Here is a 23,692-nt window from a genome sequence, read left to right on the forward strand (position 1 = left end):
TGCAATATTGCTTTTGGAAATGTGTTGATTAATCAGGAAGGTGAAAAGCTGTTATATTATCCCTACCTGAGATTACTCTGAAGTTCCAGAGACACGAGTGACTTTAAACGGGAAGATATCTAGATTTTTTAGGATGGTTACTGAATTTTAGTGGAAAACGTTCCTGGTTTTTGCGAGATATGTTACTGGCAGAAATCGGGCACATCAGCTGCCTAGTATTTTCCAGGAACATTTCTGAATCGTTTTTGCAGTGTAAGCACGAAAAGACCATGGAACTTGTTCATTAACCGAGTGCTCGTAAAAAGTAATGCGTACTAAAGATGAAAAAAACATTCTTACTTGCTTTGCTTTACATTTTTTTTTACGCAGTGCGAAAGACGTTGACTAATTTGCTGAGAACAGATTTGTCTTTTTTTTTTTTTTTTTCACGATAATTATTTTTGAGGATTACTCATGACCTGGAAAACCCCGTCATTTGCATCCTTGGCTTCGGAAAAAGTATTTCTGCACATCAGAGTCCATTGAGTATGTTGAGGGTTGTTCAGCATCAAATTCTTCAGATTTCCGCTGTCGCCATATCTTCTCTTATAATTTTACCTGCATAAGCTTGAATTTAAGCTTCAAGACCCTCGAGAGTATATCTCGGAAACTGCAACAAGATCGGCGGCAACAAATATATATTTTTTGAATCCTTCTTTATTTGCTTAAAAAAATCTAGCCTTTATGCTTAAAAAAAAATCAGGGTCATCATTACTTGTTTTCAGGTTTTTTGACTCATCACTAAGTTTGGTTGAGCTCAGAATGTTGAAGGCATTTTTTCGAAGTCGTTATCTACGTTTCATGTGTTATTGTTTTATCTGCATAAGCTTGAATTTAAGCTGCAAAAACCTCAGGAGCATATCTCGGAAACCGCAACAAGATTGGTGGCAACAAATATTATATTTTTTGAATGCTTCTTTATTTGCTTAAAAAACAAAGCTTAATGCTTAAAAAAACCAAGGTCATTATTACCTGTTTTCAGGATTTTTGCTCTCCTTGCATCTGTCGCGTCTCGTGTTAGGAAAACGTAGGGGCGGTGGAATTTGCTCTATACTGTGATGGCATTCAGTTGGACGATGTGTGCAATGCAATATGAATAAAAGAGTAAAAAATGTTAATTTCAAAAGAAAAATCATTGCTTTTCTGGAGCCAAATTAGAAACTGTGGACCCCCATCACGGCCGAACTAGGACATATGCAGTCAAATCGCTTTACCTGGGCTGATATCTAGTGGGAATTAACCTAAGTCCAAAATTTCTACCAGATCCATGAAGCTCAAGGTCGTGCCGTTGGGTAGTTAGATGGAAGGCAATTGACTTTTTTGAATCACGAAAATACCAATCGCTGTAAACGAGATTTTCTAGTTAAAAGTGAGCTGCGTTCCCGTTTGTTTCAAACAAATCTTTCTGATTTTCTCGCTAAATCTGGACTCTCGTTCAATCAGGGCTTCTTATAAGCAAGTTGGACTGCACTGTTCATTGATCTATTTCCCATTCTTCTGTTATCGTTTTATCTGCATTAGCTTGAATTTAAGCTACAAAAACCTCGGGAGTATATCTTGGAAGCTGCAACAAGATGGTGGTAACACATATATATATTTTTGAATGCTTCTTTACTTGCTTAAAAAATATAACCTTAATGCTCAAAAAAAAAATCAAGGTCATCATTACTTGTTTTCAGGATTTGTGACTCATCACCAAGTTTGTTTTACTTCTGAATGTTGAAGGCATTTTTCCAAGAATGGATAAACATAGATGGAAGGCAATTGCCTTTTTTTTCTTTTTTTTTATTACAAAAATATCGCTCGATTCCGAGAGATTTGCTTGTTAAATCGAGCTCCTATGTTCCCACTGAACATTGTACCAACCAAATCTTTCTAATTTTCTCGCTAAATCCGGGCTCTCGTTCAATCAGGGCTCGTTATAAGCAAGTTGGACTATATCGTACATTGATCTATTTCCAACAAGTCGTGTTGAACGCATGAGAACCCGCGAGCCGATTCTGCAAGAAATTTTACTAGCGAATGGATCAATCCATGTGAAATCATACAGGAAACAAAAAAATTGTTGCTCACTATTTCTGATTTCTAAAATGTTTTGCCTGTTATTTAACAGTTATATTGGGAGTGAAACAGTAGTTTTAAAATTGTTAAACCTTCAGAATTATTTTCGGCAACCACTTTTCAGTAGCTGCGGGGTCGACTTTTCATGAAAATAGCACTTTACAAAAACTCTTAGAACTTTCTATAATATTTTTTTTTTTTTTTGATAATTTTTAACAAATCTGTGTAACATTGGCTTAAAAATAAGATTTTCCGTGTGAAATTCTACATTTTTAGCACAAAAATATTAGAAGAAGGAAGTAAGACTCACTCTTACTTTTTTCCCCTTGAATAGATGTCTTATAGAACTATTCTCAGAAACAGTATGAAACGTCTGAAGCAAATACATTTTTTTATATAGTTAGTCAAACTTGCCATCTTAGAGAAAAAATGCTAAATTTAAGATTCAATATCCAAAAAGGGACTGAACGAAAATCTATGAAAATTCAACTGTATTACCTTCATATAGCAGTAAATATGTGGCAAAAATTTTATATTTGATCCCTTAACAGTGTTAGAAATATGGAGCCTCAAAGTTGTCTTAAAAATCACATTTATTTTCACGCCCATAAATGATCATACAATACAAAATTTATTCTACTTATTATATCAGATGCTGTTTTGTGGTATAAACTAACCTTTTTACACATAATGTATGATATTTAAATTTACTTTCCCCTCACAAAAACAAATAATTCAAATATCTCAATATATAGTTTACTAGTATCAACTGCTACGTACATGAGAACAAATTTTCAAACAAATTCCTGTGTTCTGATAGTAAGATAGTGCATAAAATAAGTGTAAACTTGTAAATCTAAACTTTTTAGAAGAATTAAACAAATATTGATGCTTTATATTGTTTACTTTTAATGAGCAGTGTACAAATGCATTTTTATCATTTCCATAAACAATCTTTCCATAAACAATAGATAATCTTACCTATAACATTAGAGTTAATATTGAAGATCACGATGCAAGCAAAGGTAAAATAATTCTCATTAATGTACAAAACCTTAATTTTTAGTAAAAGAGATAAGACTAGATGAACTGAGCTCTTTTAATACGAAGCAAAATAATATATGGAATGAGCAAGTTAAAACATGATAGATTTCTAAGTCATTGCTATCAAAGCAGGGCAGAACGAAAAAACATGTTTGTGAATGTGCAACAATGACAGTTACAATTTATGAAAGAATAACAAAGAAACATTTTAAGAACATAACAAATAAACAGGAGATTGCTACGAAAATTGCGTCTAAAGTCTCAGATCATACATTTAACACAATCGGGTTTTTGTTTATTTTTAATTAGCCAGTGAATGATTATATCATGTTACAAACTGTAGCTTTAAAGGATGCACATCTTACTAGTAATGATTGAGTGCATTAGCATGTTTTTACTTGCTCCTTATACACTTACTTTGCTTTTTAATAAGAAAACTCATTAGATATTTTTGTAAAAGATTAATTTATGTGTTAATTTCAGTTTAGTTTTGTTTTACATTGTGATTGTCCAATATGAACTGTTATTTGGTCGTTCTCAATGGTGAGTAATGTCATATAACAGACTGCCAACGAGTGACTAATGAAGTTACTGAAATGCCAGAAGATGATCAGAAATTGCTTAAGTGTGGAATATCCAATGAAGTAGATAGTTGTTTTGCAACACTTGTCTAAGCTTACAAATCTGCCTGTTGATTTAACTCCAGGTCTCAAAAGTACCAAAAAATTATTTGTTCTACAAACTGAAGAAGGAAACATAAAAATGATAGTGATGATGAAAATGAATTTAACACTAATTAAACACAGACAGTGTGTTAAATGCTGGACTCGCTAATGTTTCGTATAATTAATCATGAGGAAATTAGAGCTTGTTGAAAAAGAATGACCACAATAAGGTACTGAAAAATTTAAAAGCAAATTTTTATTGTTATTAACGCAGAGTAAAATTTATTAATAAGCGAATTTAAATATCAAACATTATGTGTAAAAATCTTAGTTTATACCCCAAAACAGCATCTGATATAATGAGTAGAATAAATTTTGCATTATATAATGATTTATTGGCGTGAAAATAAATGTGATTTTTAAGACAACTTCGAGGCGCCATGTATCTAAAACTGTTAAGGGATCAAATATAAAATTTTTGCCACATATTTACTGCTATATGAAGGTTATATAGTTGAATTTTCATGGATTTTCGTTCATCCCTTTTTGGATATTGAATCTTAAATTTAGCATTTTTCTCTAAGATGCTATGTTTGACTAACAGTATAAAAAAATGTACTTGCTTCAGACGTTTTATACTGCTTCTGAGAATAGTTCTATGAAATATATATTCAAGGGGGGGGGGAGTACGAGTGGGTCTTACTTCCTCCTGCTAATATTTTTGTGATAAAAATTGTGTAAAATTTTAGACGGAAAATTTCATTTTTAAGCCAATGTTACACAAATTTGTTAAAAATGATCGACATAAGAACCATTTTATAATTTTAGGCCATTTTCTGCTATATCTAAAGGTTTTAAAATAATTTTGATACATTCATAAATGAAAAAGTTCTAAGAGTTTTTGTAAAGTGCTGTTTTCATGAAAAGTCGACTCTGGATCTACTGAAAAGTGGTCGCCAAAAAAAATTCTGAAGGTTTAAAAATTTTAAAACCACTGTTTCACACTCCCAATATAACAGATAAATAACAGGCAAAAAATTTTAGAAATCAAAAAGAGTGAGCAACATGGCCTGTTCACATGAATTGACCCTAATCTTACTCAGTTGGTAGTTTCTACCAGTTTTTCTAGCTCAAGACTGATTATATGAAAGAATAGGAGTAAGAGTGATAATATCGTGTATTTAAATGCTGTTAGAGATGAATTTTCCCGAAAATGCTTCTCGCGTGTATTATAGCCCAGTCAAAAAAGGCCAAATATCGGAACAAATTAGGGACAAGCTGATTTTTTGTCGGGTGTTAGGACCTAGGACAGGGGAATATTTTCCTAAAAGTCCCCGCCTCTCCCCCTTGAGCTTTCCCCCTTCAATCCTTAAGTATAAAATTGTTGGTTTTTAAACAAACGCCTTTATCTCCGTTAAATGTTATTCAAATCTTTTAAACTAAACATTTTAATTGTTATAACATGGCAAATGAGATATTACCCCCACACCTCATTAAGTGTTTTATAAAATTAATATTTTTTGTAATTTGAGAAATTATGTCATTTTTCATCATTTTTCGTTTTTAATGATGTAATCTTGGGGGTTTCTCACGTCTAATATTAATTATTTGAGAAAATATATGAAGCGCAGTTTTTAGAGTAGTTTCTAAGCTTTCCAAAGATATATAAAGATATAGAATTATACAGTCAACTTAACGCATAGAACGCGCAACAAGACGGCAAGCACCAACTTTCTAACGCACTAGAAGCTTTCTTCCTACACCAGTCAATCAAAGGTTTCTGTCGGAAGAAATAAGGGACATTCTGATTTTTGTTTGTAATTAGTACTAATGAGAGCAGCAGTCAAAACTCCCCGTCTCCAAGTTGGCTTTTCACACGTTTCTGAATATGAGCATATCTTGGTCACTGTTCACTCGAAATGCATCAATATTAAACTATTAAATTCCCTAAAAAACTATTCTACAACCTGAATTTTTCAACAAAAATAGTATTCACTCAATAAATCACTAAATTACGAAAGGGATTTTGTTGAAAATGTGTATATTTGTTTTAGAAAATACAGCCTACATTTTTGATAATATCTCAAAATAGTTGGAGAAAATTATTAAGACATTTTTTTTACTTTAATTTTTTTGGTTTATTTTTTTTATTCTTTTATTTTTTTTTATACACAACTTTTCAAACGATATAATTCTTGTACGTATCAATTTTTTTTTTCGTGCCTCCTAACCCCCAACCCCCCGCGGCACTTAAACGTTCGTTTTGAAAGTATTTCTAATAATGACCATGTTTCAGTCACTTTTAATTTTAAACTCATTAACTTTGCATCATTTTATTCTCGAAAAAATCTGTTCTTTGAAACAAATATATTTAGGTCATTTTAGAAAATATATTTATTTAAAACGACAATCTACTGTCTTGAAAATAATTGAACAGAGGTAGAAGCACCGTTTTTAGCCCCTGTAACGGTGATTTTACACATCACTCTCTGAAAATATCCACGAACTCTAACAGATACGAACTAAAGAATGTGCGGCCGTCACTCTGGTATTATCATCACAAATTTAACACTCACCTAAAATTAGCTGAATTAATTTTTTCCATTGTTTTTTATAAACGAAATTCGAAGCGATAAAATTCTTTAAAGCAATAAAAATAGGTAATTTATAGAGTAGTATTACTCACTCATCATGAATTAATTCTTCGTCATAGTTTATATTTGATGCTATGTGACAAGAAATATCCGCTGCAGTTTTCGCACATCGCTGCGAAACGTAACCCTACACAGGGACAATGAGAGACCGTGTCAGCCTAGTCGGATACTAGGGGTCCGACCTTTGGGAGGATTCAACTCGGAATCGAATCAGTTTTTCTTTTAAGTTTCATGGAGGGAGTTACCCGTCTTGGCTCTCGCCGACCCTGAACCCACCCTCCTATAAATACAACGTTTGCCACAATCAGCTTTACATGATCACGACACCAAATCTAATAGTTCATTTGGTGCAAAAGTTTTTACAGAAGTTCAATTTCAGGAGATTTTTTTCCTATCTGTTTTCGCTAAATTGACTCCAACTTCTATTCATTCAGTTGTTGGTAAATTGTTCCTCAGTCAGTTCCGGAGTTGCAAGTAAACTAGTAGTACATGTTATTGGCATGCCCCGGTTGTTGGAGGTAATTTTGATGGATCAAAAATTGATTGCAAATTTTACTTTTTGGATGGGCTCATTCACTTATAGTAACGAGCTTCATGGAAGTCCATATCTGCTCATTCCGAAAAGTCCAAGAGTAAAATACATCAATTAGCAGTTGGTCTTTTGAAATATTTTCTAATCAAAATGTTGATGCTTCACTGTAAAAAAATTCCGAAACGTTACTAAGTATTTCAGTGTAACGTGTCGGGATTTCAATGGTTTTTATCCACTTTCTGGAAAAATCAAGTATCATTGTCAAAAAGTTTCCTGAATTGCTACAAGTTGCACAAATGCACACTTCTCACTGGTGTAAAAATGTTTTAGCTCCCAGTTTAAAGATTAACTTTGTGTGTTTATAAAGTGAATCGGCTTTAGGTAGCTAACGGCTCGTCCATGCCGATTATAAGCTTCCAGAAGGAGCGAATAAGTATGGACTACGCGACTTTGCAAGAATTGCAGGCGAGTAAAAGTCTCGACACCTACTTGCAATTCTGGCTTAGCTCTTGTCATGTTTGCAATACTGCTTATGGAACTTCCTTAATGAATCAGAAGGGACGAAGCTATTACATTATACCTATCACGTAGTTTATTCTAAAGTTCCAGAGACACGACTGGCCTCAAACGCGAAGATTTCTGAATTTTTAAGGAAGTTTCTGAAATAATTTCAGGAAGGTTACTGAATATTAGCGGAAACATTTCCTGGATTTTGCAAGATATGTTACTGGCAGAAATTGGTTATATCAGCTGCCCATTATCTTCCAGGAACGTTTCTGAATCGTTTTTACAGTGTTGCCATTGAGTTTCCGTTGAAGATTTTATCATTTCAGTGGCTGTTATCTTTCCCAAACAGTAAAAGCATGATGCTGTGTTACATCCAGTGATTGCAGGAGCAGTCAAGATACTTCTGATTTCCCTATGTTGCTGGATTAAAATGCCAATGTTGTAGCAGACTTGTTTCCTCGCCCATCTATGATTTTGTAAAAAATACATTTCTTTCTTTTCTGGAGTAAGAGAGAGCCACAAATAAAGACAACAATAAGACTTTCGACTCAGAGACAATTTTCGAGCATTCTTTAAACTTCTGAACAGTAAATTTTCCTATATGTATACCAGCATCATCATCCGCTGTCAATTCATGTATTCTTCTTTTGCCTGTTCTTTGCAGCAGTCTTTTTTTTTTTTTTTTGTTTCTCGAATCTTCTAAAAAAATAGCTTTCATGTCGTGCATACTGTGATGTCCTAAAAATGCAAAACACGTTAGTTTTTCTTTGAGGCTTTTCTACTTAGCCCTTCGTTTTTAGCAGTTGACTGATCTGGATTTCCTTCAAAGATTACAGTAACGTTTTATCCATAATTAGAAACAATGTAGTTGCAATATTTATTCAAAACTGCTCTATAAGTGGTGCTGAATGGCGATCTTACATAATGGATTAAAGCTCCAACGTTAAGCACAAAAGCTAAAAAATATAATGTAGAACGTCAAAATAAATTACGATCAAGGCAAATGTGAATTTGACAATTTTGTCGATATGCCTGCAAAAAAAATCTTTTTGACAGTGTCAGCAACACTCTTAATTATCAATAAAAAAAAAGATCCAGTTCTCATATTCCCCTGTATGAATCTTAAGTTTTAAACAAAAAAGTTTCCAACGAAAATTAGTCGCATTTAAGTACACATTGCACTGCATTCTGAACTCCCCAAAAGTAGTAAAAAGCAAAAACCTGAACTACCCAAACCAAAGATTAGTTCTAACCAAAAGATCAAAACATGTGTTACTACTTTTCTTCAACTGTTTTGGGACATTATCAAAAAGTTAGACCTTGTTTTCTAAAACCAATAGAAAATACACATTTGAAATAAAAACTGTTTCATTATATGACAATTTATTTAACTAACTTGAAGGGTGAAGGAATAGTTGGGGGGACCAAAGGGGAGGGGGACTTCTGCAGCTACCCGGAGACTTATTCGCTCCCATTGGGAGCTTTGTCAATCTAACGGAAGAAGATACATTTAATAAATACACTCAGTTAATCATTAAACTAGTAGCTAAAAATATTTTTCACACCAGTGAGGAGTCTGCATTCGTGCAACTTGCACCAATTCAGGAAACTTTTTTGAAAAAATACGTGATTTTACGGGGAAATAGGTGAAAACCCGTGAAATACTGTAACGTTTCTCGGAAATAATCAGTAACGTTTCGGAATTTTTTTACAGTGTAGTGCATCAGCAAGTTGGTGCTTGCCGTCTTCTCGCGCGTTCTATGCGTAAAGTTGACTGTATAATTCTATATATGTTTATATCTTAGGAAAACTTGAAAGCTACTCCAAAAACTACGCTGCACGTTTTTTTTTTCAAATTATAAATATCAAACATGAAAAGCAACCAATACTATATCTTTGAAAAAGAAAAATGAAAAAAAATGACGTAATTGCTCAAATTACAAAAAAAGTATTAACTATATAAAACATTTAAAGGTTATTTCTTATTTATCATGTTATAAGTATTCAAAATATGCTAAGTTTAAGAAATTTGAATAATATTAAACGGTGAAATAGGCGTTTGTTTAAAAAACTATAATTTTATACTTAAGGGGGGCTAGGGGGGAAAGCTCAAGCGGAAAAGGTGGGGACTTTTGGGAAAATACTCTCCTCCCTAGGTGCTAACACCTGACAAGAAATCAGCATGTCCCTAATTTCTTCCGACAAAAACCTCTGATTGACTAGTGTAAGAAGAAAGCTTCTAGTGCGTTAGCAAGTTGGTGCTTGCCGTCTTGTCGCGCATCCTATGCGTAAAGTTGACTGTGCAATTCTATTTATTTATGAAAATTTGAAAAGCTTAGAAACTGCTCTAAAAATTACACGGCATTTATTTTTTTCAAAATAATGAATATAATGACGTAATTGCTCAAATTAAAGAAAAATTAATAATTTTATAAAAAATTTAAAGGTAATTTCTCGTTTTCGATGTTATAACGATTAAAAATATGTTAAGTTTAGGAAGATTTGAATAATATTTGACGGAGATATAGCCGATTGTTTAAAAAACTACTTAAACTTATTTTATACTTAAGGGGGCTAGGGGGGAAAGCTCAAGGGGAAGAGGCATTGACTTTTGGGAAAATACTACCCTCTATGGGTACTAACAACTGCCAAAAATTCAGCTTATCCCTAATTTGTTCCGACAAAAACCTCTGATTGACTGGTGTAAGAAAAATGCTTCCAGTGCGTTAGCAAATTGGTGCTTGCCGTCTAGTAGCGCGTTCTATGCGTAAAGGTGACTGTACAATTCTATACATCCTTATATATTATTTCTGTAGCCTGTTTTTGGTTTCTACGCCAGATTTTCCTCAATTCTTGATCAATTTCTTTGATTTACACCTTATTTTAAAGCTTATGATGCTGGCTACTGACGAAAAATAGACCCACGGTCTAAAAATTGTTTTTTTCAGCCGAAAAACCTGTTTTAAAGAACCAGAATGAGGTTTTCGGTCAAACTTTTATTTGCACTATGACCGGCAGAGTTGAATAGCTTGATCGGCAGAGCGTTCTCCTCGTAACCAGAAGAATGAGTGTTCGGGCCCACGTCCGGACAATCTCGTAACCAGAAGAATGAGTGTTCGGGCCCACGTCCGGACAATCTGCATCAAAAAGATAGAGAAATATCGCGAAGTACATGAACACTCAATTAAGTGAATAACAAATATGAGGGAGCAGAATAAATGAGAAGGAAACCCTCCTTGCTGTTATGAAAACTTGATATGACTTTGTGCTAAATTACTTCTGAATTGTACGTTTTTTTTTTTTAAAAGCTTTGGCTCTGGTAAGAAAATTAAAGCATAATGTAAGTGAAAATATATATGTAACAGGATTAAGGTTTCAGACTACAATAGAATTGTTTTTTATTCAGAAAAAATAATAAATCGTATATTGAAATATATATTCTTCTAATGAGTTTTTGACTCTTTGTACAAATAAAAAAAATACTACCTCAATTTGAAGGGTAAAATGTATATTTTTTCTTCTTTTTGCAAAAAAACAAATAGCTTATCACATTTTTACTACATTCGAAGAGCTACGCTTAAAAAAGAGCATAGTTCAATTTATTATGTATTTTAACCGTGCTGTTAAACGATGGACACGTGCTGCCATCTAAGTCATAACGGTTCAAGCAGCCTGCGGTAACGAATTGTAAAAATTTTCAAAAATAAAAACATTTTTCTTCAATATCTTATCTTATATATTATTCCCCTCTCATTTTAAAACTTATCAGGCTGGCTAATGACGAAAAAGAGACTTACGGTCGAAAAAGTTTCAAAACCTTGATGCAGCCTGTAGTTCTTATGCATTTTTTAAAGCGAAGTGCTAATGCAGTTTTCCAATTTTTTACGTCGCTTTCGGCAAAAAAAAAAAAAAAAAAGCCTATGTGTGTGGGTTCATATTTTAATAAAGCTTAAAAGCACTGGACTTAGTTGTTCGGTAAAACTGATAAGTTTTTTTCGGTAGAGCGTTCGGCTATAAACTATCTGAACTTCGGGCAAGCTTGGGCAGCCCGACATAATGTCAAATTTATATTAGTATTACGCATTACATGTACTCATAACATACACACGTAATAAAATAAATGCAGTGGGAATGCTACTTGGTGTTTCGACTCCCTTATGCAGGCTACAGTTATCATTCGGATAAGTTGACTGTTAATCGAAGGATGTTCTTCCCTTTTTTTAAGCTTTTACTACATCCAGACCACTCAGCAAATTGGAAGCATAAAAATGTATTAGATTTACCTAAAGGAAATCCTTTTTTGTGCAGAAAAACATTTTCATTGTATGCTGAAATATAGATGTTTCTAATAGCAGTGTTCGACCTTTTGTACAAATGAAAAAATACTACGCCAAATTAAAACTACGAGTTTCACCCATTAAACCTTTAATTTTTTTATTCGCGCGAATACGATATAAAGCATTCAAATTATTAGCAACTTCATTAGCAAGAAACCATTTTCTACTCCTCTGCTTTCTGCTGAAAAAAAAAAAAAAAACATTTTGTCTACGTTCGAAAAATTACACTTAAAAAACGGACTCAGTTCAACTGGTTTTGGTTTTGAATTTCGAGTGTAAGATTAAAAGAGAAACATGAGCGGGTATTTAAGCCGTAACGGTTAAAGCAACCTTCTATGTGAAACAGTTCAATATTCAAAGATAAAAACACTTATTTTCAATCTAATGTATTGCTTCTTTAGAATGTTTGTTTCAATCGCTACGTGAGATCTTCGTCATTCTTTGATCAAATTCTATGCTTTACGAACAATTTTAAATCGTATCATGCTGGTTAATGACAAAACATAGAAGCATTATCTTATTATTTTTTTTTTTTTCGCAAAATGCTTTTTTGCTGTTTTTTACTACGCATTCCTTCAATGAATAGCTTTCGAAAAGGAAGGCGCAATTGCTAGGTTTGTTGGGGTGTCGGGCTGTTAGTCAGAATGGCGCCAATTCGAATCCGTGCTAATAAATATCTCTTTAATGTTTCTTTTTTTTTCCCGTCAGATGCTCACATGGGCAGGACTGTATTTGCCACAACCTGTTTTTTTACATGCACAATTATTGCTTTTTCACGAGTCACTACTCAGCCACACTTTTAATGATATTTATGTTTGCATTGAAAATATGTACGACCAAAAGGTGAGCGATGATCAAATTATCACAACATTGTATTTAACGTGTTTTTGTTACTGATGTCTTTCAATTACATGCGTTCTCTTCTGCGCTTACTTTTTTTCGGTTCTTCTTCATAATGTTCTTCCTTTGAAATTTTTAAAGAGCGAAATGCCTTATGAAACGATTCGAAGCACAGTGCGGAGTTCCGCACGGGTCAACTAGTTTATATATATTTGGATAGCTTAGAAACTGCTCAAAAATTTGCGCTGCATTTATTTTTTTAAAAATAATGAATATTAGACGTGAGAAGCTCCCAAATTTACATCATTAAAAACGAAAAATGATGAAAAATGACGTAATTGCTCAAATTAAAGAAAAAGTAATAATTGTATAAAAAAATTTAAAGGTAATTTCTCGTTTTCTATGTTATAACGATTAAAAATATGCTAAGTTTAGAAAGATTTGAATAATATTTAACGGAGATATAGCCGATTGTTTAAAAACCTACTTAAACTTATTTTATACTTAAGGGGGGCTAGGGGGGAAAGCTCAAGGGGGAAAGGTGGGGACTTTTGGAAAATACTACCTTTTATGGGTACTAACAACTGCCAAAAATTCAGCTTCTCCCTAATTTGTTCCGACATATACCCTTTATTGACTGGGGTATTAAGCAGGTGAGTAAATATGTCGTTCAGTTTTTGTAAAAAGGGCATAAGTCAACTTAAGAACAGCTTTGAGTTACGCCCTGCCACAGAGTGATTCATTTGATGTTGCTTTTTTTTATCGTTTTTAACCCCCTTCCTTCCATTCCCCTCCCCCTGCTACTCGTCACGCTATCCCGAAATTGCTCGCGCAGGGTATGACATACCCACATCTTCGCTTTCAATCAAATTTCTCTCCACTTTTTCTTTGGAAGTGGAAGATTCCTTGAGTAGCTGACCCATAGGTCATAAACTTGAAGGGGTAGAAACGGTGGGGACATTCTAAAATTAGTTTCTTGGAATTGACTTCTACGGGTGTATCATACCCTGCGCGAGTATTTCTGCTACAGTTCTGAACTAAAGCATACGCAATGCTTCCAAGAGACTTAAAATTAAAACTAGGATCTAGTGAAGACATTGCATCCCCTGCTAAAAAAGCAAAGTCAACGTACAAAAGCTGTACTAAAAGCCCCAATATGAAAGACAAAAAACAAATTTGTGTGTGAAAAATGTGACAAAAACATTTGCATGGACCACATGGCATGCATTTGCAAAAAAATGTAGAAATTGAATGCAAATCTTTTAAGAAAGTATTTTATAATTATACTTTTTTCTCTTATTTGCATTTTCAACCTTTTAGAAAAAAAAATGAACTCAAAAATACTAAAAAACCTCCTCGAGTATGAGATACCCTGAGCGAGCACTCCCGTACTTTTGTTCGCACGAGCAATCTCGGGCTATATAACATAAAGGGTTCCAAAAATGACATTTGAAATATCAATAGAAACTAAAACGGGCAGTGACAGAAATGTATCGTTTGTTGCATTATGCTTGGGACAACAGTACATTTTCAGGCAGAAAAACTTTCAAAATTAGTTACAATGTTTCACAACCGATAGCACTGCATGTACTTTAAAAATATAATAAAAAACGCAGTCTGTAAGATCGCCAAATTGACCGGTCTATTTGAAAAATCAATGCTGCATGTTTAGTTTTACTTGATTTTTCAGTTATATTAACTGATTTTGAAAGTTTATCTGACTGAAAATTTACTTTTGTGCCAAGTATATTGCAACGAACGATATATTTCTATTTCTAACCGTTTATTTTTTATTGATTTTTCAAATGTATTAGTCATATTTGGAACACCCTGTAAAAAGTTGAACACCTTGCTATAAAAATTACATGATGATTCACTTTTTGTTAAATCTTCCTCCCCTTGGCTATACCAACTAACAATTTCACGAATCCTTTCTGCCCCTAAAGCGTGGCATCATTTGGAAACGACCCTTTAATAAATAACGTTGGCATTCGTCTATTCCCGGAGTGGAGTCAAAATAAGCTGTGTTTTCTTGCCTGCTTTATAGACTTTTTTCCCGATTTTTTAGGCTAATTTGGAAATAAGGAAACTTTGAAATGAGTTAAGCAGCTGCGTCCATAAATGAAATGCAAGTAAATGTTCTCATTCTGAAGATTGTAAACAGCGCAGAAGAAAAGTTTATAAATGAATAATTAAACTAAAAACACCTCTAAGTATATTGTAAGAACAGTGTTTCTGTTAGCAAATTGGTAAGCAAGAAAACCTTCAAGTGGCTTTATCAGCTCCATCCATAAATGAAACGTAAGTGTAAATGTTCAAAATTCTGAAGTTTTTAAACGGCATTAAAAAAAACATCACTATAAATATTCAGTAAATTATCGCTTAATAGTCAGGACTAAGGCAGAAATCCATGAAATACACCGCCAGCTCAGTCAATTCCAGCTAAGAACTGCAGTTTCGTGCTTATTAGCACTCATCAGCCCGGCATAGGATTGACTGAACTGGAGGTGGAAAATCTCTTAAGGAAGCCACTCGTCTGGTCAGTGCTAATTCTGCATTAGCTACCAGTTTGTTTGGCACTTTTCGCTTCCTTAAGAGGTTTTCCACATCCAGAACACTCATTCCTATTCCGCGTTAATAAGCACGAAACTGCAGTCCTTGGCTGGAATCGACTGAGCTGGCGGTGTATTTCATATATTACCCCTATATATAATTCTTGAATGGTGTTGCAACACCCGAACATGCAAAATAAATTTCCTAATACAAAATGTGATACTCCCCCAAAAATGAAATTATTTTCAAAAGCTTGCAAAAAAAAAAAAAAAAGGAAGAAACAAAATACACAGGAAAGGAAATACAGACAGCAAGAGATTCTTCAGCTGATCAATTAATGATTTAACTCGCAAGTAAATCGTTTCGAGACATGGGAGAAAACTAAAAAAACGAGCCTAAAATCCATGCTCATTGTTCAAATGCTCGTACTTTCTATTTACAGTCAACTCCCGATTGTTCGCGAGCGGTTTATCCACAGGGTGACTTTCACACTTATCCGTGGACTTTCACACTTGTTTTTATTTATTTATTTATTTTTGCTATGACTAAATGCAGTTAAATGCACACATTTCAACTTAACAAGTGCAAAATCTTCTTTTAGACATACTCATTTCTCTTTTCCTCCTCCTTTCCATGGTCCCCGAAACCTGAGTAGCTGAAAAACCTGATTTTTTAAACTATACACTTTTTACTGATTTAGATCTCCGCTACTTTTTGTTTTAGATTTGCAATACTTACTGATATTAAGATCTGTAGTGCTTATAAGCGTTAACAAGTGACCGAACCAGTCTTATTCGAAATCCCTTCCCCGCCCTCAAGCATTTTTGGTGTAACTTACACTGTTCAAAAATTCTGAAACGTTACTGGGTATTTAAGTGTTACGTTTCGGGATTTTAATGGTTTTTATCCACTTCCTAGAAAAATCAAGTATCATTGTTAAAAAGTTTCCTGAATTGTCACAAATTGCACGAATGCAGACTTTTCACTGCTGTGAAAAATATTTTTAGCTCCCAGTTTAAAGATTAACTGAGCGTATTTATAAAGTTTATCGGCTCCAGTTCAATTACTGCCCGTCCATGCTAATTAAGCTCTCAAAGGGAGTGAATAAGAACGAACTACGTTGCTTTGGAAGAACTGCAGGCGAGTAGAGTTCTCGTTATTTACTTACAATTCTGGCTTAGCTTCGACCGTGGCTCTAATGATGCTCTTGGAACTTCCTTGATAAATGAGGACGATGTCGAGCAACTATCTTATACCCAGAGTTGGGCGAAATTTTAATTGCATTGACAATTAAAGATTAACAATTGATTAATTGGTAAACGTAACCACAACAACTAACAATTGATCAATTGTAATTGCGGAAAATTACAATTAACAATTAATCAATTGTTAATTGTAGTTTACTACAATTAACAATTAATTAATTGTTAGTTGTAGTTTACCACAGTTAACAATTAATTAATTGTTAATTGTAAATTTGCTACAATTAACAATTGTTAATTGTCGTTTACTACAATTAACAATTGTCGATTGTTCTGTGAATTTTAATTAAAACTAACTCATTAAAAAATTACTGGTTTTGTACAATATATTCTACAGACGGCAGGTCTACATGGGACGTGGGCGCTAAACGGGTACCATATTACTCTCTAACTATTTAAATACACATGTTAGCAACAAATAAAATATCAATAAAATATCAGTACCTTTCAGTAAATAACCGCCCAATAGCCAGGGCTAAAGCAGAAATATATGAAATACTCGAGTTGAACCGAACCATTGCTTCAGTCACTCGTCTGGTCTGCGCTAATTCTATAATAGCTACCAGTTTGTTTGGCACTCTTGGCTTTCTTAAGATGTTTTCCATCTCCGGTGAAGTCACTTTAATATGCCGGGCTGATACGTACTAATAAGCATGAACCTGGGGTGTATTTCTTGTATCAGTAAATTTATTACGAGCAATAAATTATTTACTGCAACGTATGACTTTTCTCGAAAAATCTTATGGCTCCAGCAAAATACCCTCAAAAAAGGTATATTTCAATTAAAAATTTAAAAAGAAATTCCGTACTAATAAAAGTCCGAAGAACATCTGAGGGAAATTACAGAAATGCGTCTCAATTACACGATTAAAAAAAAAAGAAAATTAAACAGCGGTCTTTGAGATCTTACGTCCCTGTTATGTCCTTCTTTCTGATTTCCCCTGTTACAGACTAAACTATAAAACAATGATTTGCACAATTTTAAAACACTTAATTAAAACACAAACATTTACGTGTGGAAAAAACTTGCCAAGACGAGAATAGTTCACGGCGAGCGAGCAATTAACACTGAACGAAAATACGAATTCGAATAATACTTTGAACTCTGTACGCTGCGCTGTACCTATTGATACATTAAGTTAATTGTTAGTTTTAATTGTTTCATAAAACAATTAAAAACTTAATTGCAATTATTTTAATTGTGAAAAGCGATTAACGGACATTAATCTAATTAAATTAATTGCAAAGTACAATTAATAGTTTAATTGCAATTAATGTAATTGCAATTAAATTAATTGCAATTACTTTTTTAATCAATTAACAAGGCAATCGAAAAAATAATTGATTAATGCCCAACACTGCTTATACCATCTCAAGTTTTACTAATTTTTCAGACACGACTGGCTTTAAACGGAAAGATTTCTGAATTTTGCAGGAGGGCTTCCAGGATAATTTTAGGAAGGTTACTGAAGTTTAGCAGAAAATGTTCCTGGTTTTTGCAGGATATGTTACTGGCAGAAATTGGGCATATCAGCTGCCCATTATTTTTAAGGAACGTTTCTGAATCGTTTTTACAGTGTAGGTGTGTGTGTGTGTAGGTGTTTGTGTGTATGTGTAGGTGTCTGTATGTATGCGTGTGTATAGGTGTATGTGTAAGTGTAGGCAAGTAAGCGACGCAACCTCTAGACGGTTTTCGCTAGAGGAGCAGCATCGTGAGACGGCCGGCAGACGGTGGTGCTGCAGAGGGAGGCTGGGGGAAAATAAAATCATAGGACATCAAAACTGTCAAGTGAAAACAATAAGCAATCGCGATTGCTCAAAAAAAAAAAAAAAAAAAACCTTCAAACTTTCAAAATTAATTTGAATTCTGAAATTTTGAATTCAAATTATGTTTTTCGCAATCACGAGTTGCGACAGGACCCTACACATTGGTTACTACCCCACTCGCTTGTTTCTAGAAACGGTTCCTGTCCCTCCTCTTGGGTGGTTACGTATGCATAGTTGTGTCTGTGTAGACTTGTGTGTGTTGCGTAGACCTGTGAGTATGCACGTTAGCGTGTGTGTATGTGTGTAAAGGCGCGCATGTGTGTATGTGTATGAGCGTGCGTGTGTGTAGGACATGGACACCACCGACCATCAAATAAAAACAATAAGCAAACGTGATTGCTCAAAAAAAAAAAAAAAATGAAAATCCGTCAAAAGACTGAAAACTTTCAGCCCAGTTCAAGCATTATCTTATTGAAAAGCACGTAAATTAATTGATCAACAACAGCCTCCCAGCCGTTAATATTTCAGCCAATGCTTGAAACAACATTCCCCCGTGAAATGTTTCTATTATTTCTCGATTCAAATTACAAACTCATAGTAATTTAACATAATGCTCGAAACAAACGGTGTAACTTCCATTTTGGCTTTGCATGGAACGAGCATTAGTCAAATTTGAATTTAAAATAGCCTCATAAACTTTGAATGGCTTCATTTCAATTCCTCAGCATTTGAATAAATAAACTTGTAACATTATTCAGGATAAGGTATATGCCGTGACACGTATCACTTATTCCGTGTTTGCTATTGATGCGTTCGCTAGCTTCTTCAAAGGAGCGTGAATTTTATCCTTTGGAGCATAGACTATCTTGCTTTATTTCCGGCGAAAACAATGCCAGATATTTTGAATTAAGTAAAAGGAGTATTTCAGTGATGTGTTTCAAAATTAATCAAACACATGGCATTTATATGTAAATTAAAAGTTTTAGCAAATGTTTTTTGAAGCTATAATCTGATCCCAGTTGTAAGTGTAGAGATATAGAACAATGGAATGTATTCAAATTCAAGTAAAATGTGTAGCCAAGTTTATAAGCACTAAGAAACAGCTGGATGTTCCATGTTTTATTTTTCGTGTTTGTAAGCGAAAAAGTTTAATTTATTTCTGTATTCATTTTCTTAATAAATTTAATTTTTTTAACATGTACTTTCTTTATTAGTTTTTGTTTTAATTTAATATACAAAAGCTTCACCCCAAAATGATGCGACATATGTATATTTAGTAATAACTTCATTATAGCATTTATCTTTTGTACCAAAACACTTTTGCTGCCTTAGAGGTCTAAACATCGCTTATTATTAAAGGGAAAGGTGCAAAAAAAGGCACAGATGCTCATATGAACATCCCTCCGAAGTGCCTATGAGAAGTACAGTAAATTTCCGATTCTCGCGGTTCTTTTCACATTTTTTTTATTTATTTATTTATTTATTGTATTTATTTATTTATTTATTTATTTATTTATTTATTTTTTTGAAGTTCTTAAAATGTTTTTTAAACTTATGATTGTGTTAATGCTCGTTTTCAGCTTTTACACATGTATATCTTTTATATTCAATATCAGTAGATGCAATGTAGCTGTGTTTTCAGCTATTATTTAAATGTATGTATAAATGTCATTCATATTTTTTAGCTGTTGTATACTGCAGTATCGTTTTTTACCTATTGTAAGGATTATCCGCGGTTACCGTGCCACCCTATTCCTTGGATAACCGGGAGTTTACTGTACTAAAGACTGCCGGCGAGGATTGTTGATGGTGCTTTTATTAACATACTAGTGATACCCGCACGGCTTTGCTCGTAGTAGAAAATTCAAAAGTCTTTTGGCTCGCCTGTACATTTACAAATAATGGATGATGAATTTCTCGGCAAGTGGTTTGCACATGTTACGGTTCCACGTTGTGATAACTTGGTGATTTACTCGTCCATCTTATGATAGTTTTGCTCGGGAAAATATTCTTAAAACTGGAATATAGAAAGAACAAAATCGAATTTTCGAAAAATCGCTTCGAGGTGCACACCCCCATGCTACAAAATAACTTTGTGCCAAATTTCACGAAAATCAGCCGAACGGTCTGGGCGCTATGTGCGTCACAGAGATCCAGACAGAGAAACTTTCAGCTTTATTATTAGTAAAGATAAAGAAGACAGCCGAGAGCACTTGGAAACATTCTATCAAGTAGTGTGGATACAGCAAACGTTATTGTGCAAATTGCTGATTTTCTGGACTTCTAACTTTAAAAAGGTATGAGGAATCGCTTTCTTACATGTTTTTATGTTTAGTACAACCAATTTCACAGCGATATCAGGAAAGCGAAGATCTTTATCAACTTTTTGAAGCACACTTATAATCACAGCCGTTTTTACGTTACATATGAACATATGATAGTATCCATCTTTCTTTGGCGTAGTTGGTGCAAATATGTTCCCTCATTAAAAGAGTGCCCATAACCAAGTTCGCTCATACGAGGAAGCAAGGGGGGGGCTCAACCCCCCTTGTCCCCCATATGAGCGCCCTTGGAAGAATTTAGAATTTAGAACTTCCTTGTTTTTAGTACATTTTTCTTTGCAAAAATATAAAAACATTTCTTCTCCAGCTGCTAATGAATAAGTTATAAAATATGTCAAATTCTAATAACTCTACTCTGCACTGAAATCAGTTTCCACGGGGGAAATATCCTGCTAATCCAGGGGGGGGGGGAATATCCGAGCCCCCCCCCCCCCTCTTACAATTTTACATATGGGTGTCCTTGCCCATACCTATCAAACACAAAAATTATTCCGAAAGCGATGCAGGTTGCATCTTTCGTAAAGGTAATTTCTCCGAAGACGCTTGGGGACAGATGTGGGTGAAATGTGTTGGGAAATGCAGGGGACAAGTGTGGGGAAAACGTACGAAATATTGGCACACTTAGATTGCGCCGGGGCTGAAAGAAGACCAGTTATGCTTGCAATTTCTGTAAACATTTTTTTCCCAGTGTAATAAGAAATCTGACTTTTACAAATTCAATGAAGAAAATGATTGGTATGAGATTAAAGATCGCATTTGCTATACGATTGTTGAACCGAACCATATCATTTATTTCATTTTAAGAAATCGAAATTAATTCTTCATCTAAATAAAATGAAATAAAATAACAAAAACGACTTCACCTATTGCTGTTTGCATATATTTTGGGAAAAGCAAACAAATGAAAGTAAATGAATTTAATACAAAGCAGCACTGATGATAATTGTTTCTCCATCTCTTAGCCAAGAGCAGGTTTCTTATGCGTGTCTGTGGATTTAAAACATGTCCTGCTGTTTTTTTTTTTTTTTTTTAATTGCTCAATGCATAAGAAAAACGCTTTACGTATTAACGAAATCCGGGAAATAAAGTTTCCTGATAATCTCTGAGCTCCGAAATTTTCCCTGTTTTTATAATAGTGACTCCATACATATGTAAAGGGTAAAAATATAAATGTTGCAAAGTTTCCAAAAATAGAATTGCAAACATGTTTCTACACTAAAAAAATTCCGAAACGTTACTGGGTATTTCGGTGCTACGTTTCGGGATTTTAATGGCTTTTATCCACTTCCTGGAAAAATTAAGTATCCTTGTCAAAAAGTTTCCTGAATTCTTACAAGTCGCACGAATGCAGACTTTTCACTGTTGTGAAAAATATTTTTAGCTCTCATTTTGAAGATTAACTGAACGTATTTATAAAGTGCATCGCCTTCAGCACAGTTACGAGCCGTCCAAGCTAATTAAGCTCCCAAAGGGAGCGAATAAGTGTGGACCACTTTGCTTTGCAAGAATTGCAAGCGGGTAAAATACTCGTCGTTTACTTGCAATTCTGGCTTAGCTTTGGCCATGTTTGCAATAATGCTGTTGGAACTTCCTTGATAAATCTGGAAATTCCGAGTTACTATATTATACATCACTAAGTTTGCTCTAATTTACCAGACACACGACTGACTTTTAACGGAAAGATTTCAGAATTTCTCCGGAATCTTCCAGTATAACTTAAGGAAGTTTACTGAATTTTAGCGGAAAATATTCCTGGATTTTGCAAGATATGTTACTGGCAGAAATTGGGCACATCAGCTACCCATTATTTTCCAGAAACTTTTCTGAATCGTTTTTACAGTGTAGATTTCCCTTTTTACAGGGTTGCCACTCAATTTTGGGAGAATTCCCTGGGCTTTCCCTGTATGCAACACTACAAACAAGCGTACACTGATATTCTAAAAAGAACTTTAACTGAGAAAATAACATGGCGATTGTATATATATTTAACTCTTTATACAAGAAAAAAAAAACCTTTTTGTAACCAGTCATTGCTTGGATCTAAAAAGATCTAAATGCAAAAGTTCAGCAAAACAATGAATATTGATGACTAATGTCATGCTCTCTAAATTAAATTAGCATAAAAATATTTTTGCTTGAATGATAGGCATTTTAATATTTACTTAAACAAAAACAAGAAAAAAACGTGAAAGTACCTTTTTATTATTTATTTATTTCGGTAGTTTATGTATTTGAGCAGTGATTTTGCAATTTCAATTTAAAAATTCCCTGCGGTTTCCAGGTTTTTGAGAAAATTTTCAAAATTCCCTGTTTTTTTTTCTTTCTTGATTTTTGAATTCCCTGTATTTTCCTTGTTTTTTCAGTTTTCCCTGTGGCGTGGCAACCCTGTTTTATCAAAGTAAAAAGAGGAAGTAATGGATAAAAACATTCGAATAAGGGCAACTAGCAAAGTTTGATTGTATTTCATCCATAAGCTCCCTTCTTCTCACTCACATAAAGAGTAAATTATTGTAACCCTGAAACACGTGTATTTTTTTAGGCATGTTTTGAACTGCAATTTAAAAAAATTTCAATTTTCATTCTGCGAAATAACGACAATCTTTCAACTACTGCTATTGGTTTCTCATAAAGCTTACTATTTCTTGAACAGTAAACAATGCAAAGCAGAATATGATGAAAAAATACAATGCTATTTTTCCCCAACTTTGATGACTGCTTTAGCTTGTTTTGTTTGGATAAAATGATATTTCTTTAATTTTGCTCAATGAAAGAATATGACAAAGAAAACTGTCGAAATAAACCCATTTGGTCACTAAAAACGATAATTTTCCCTGATATTAGGAGAATTTTTTTAAATCCCTGAAAATTCCCTTCCAGATATTGGAACCTTTCTGGGAATTCTCTAATTTACGGGTAGAGTTAACACCCTGTAATATTTGTTTTGTATACTTGTTTTAAACATAACTTAATTTAAGTATACACTTTCGATGGATTTTTTTTTTTTTGTTTTGTTTTTTTACTGCTTAAAAATGAGGAGAACTCAAGACTTCCGAGTTTGTTTATGAACTTGAAGCCAGTTTATAAAATTG

This window comes from Uloborus diversus, chromosome 8 (genome assembly GCF_026930045.1).
Source record: "Uloborus diversus isolate 005 chromosome 8, Udiv.v.3.1, whole genome shotgun sequence".
Taxonomy (NCBI): domain Eukaryota; kingdom Metazoa; phylum Arthropoda; class Arachnida; order Araneae; family Uloboridae; genus Uloborus; species Uloborus diversus.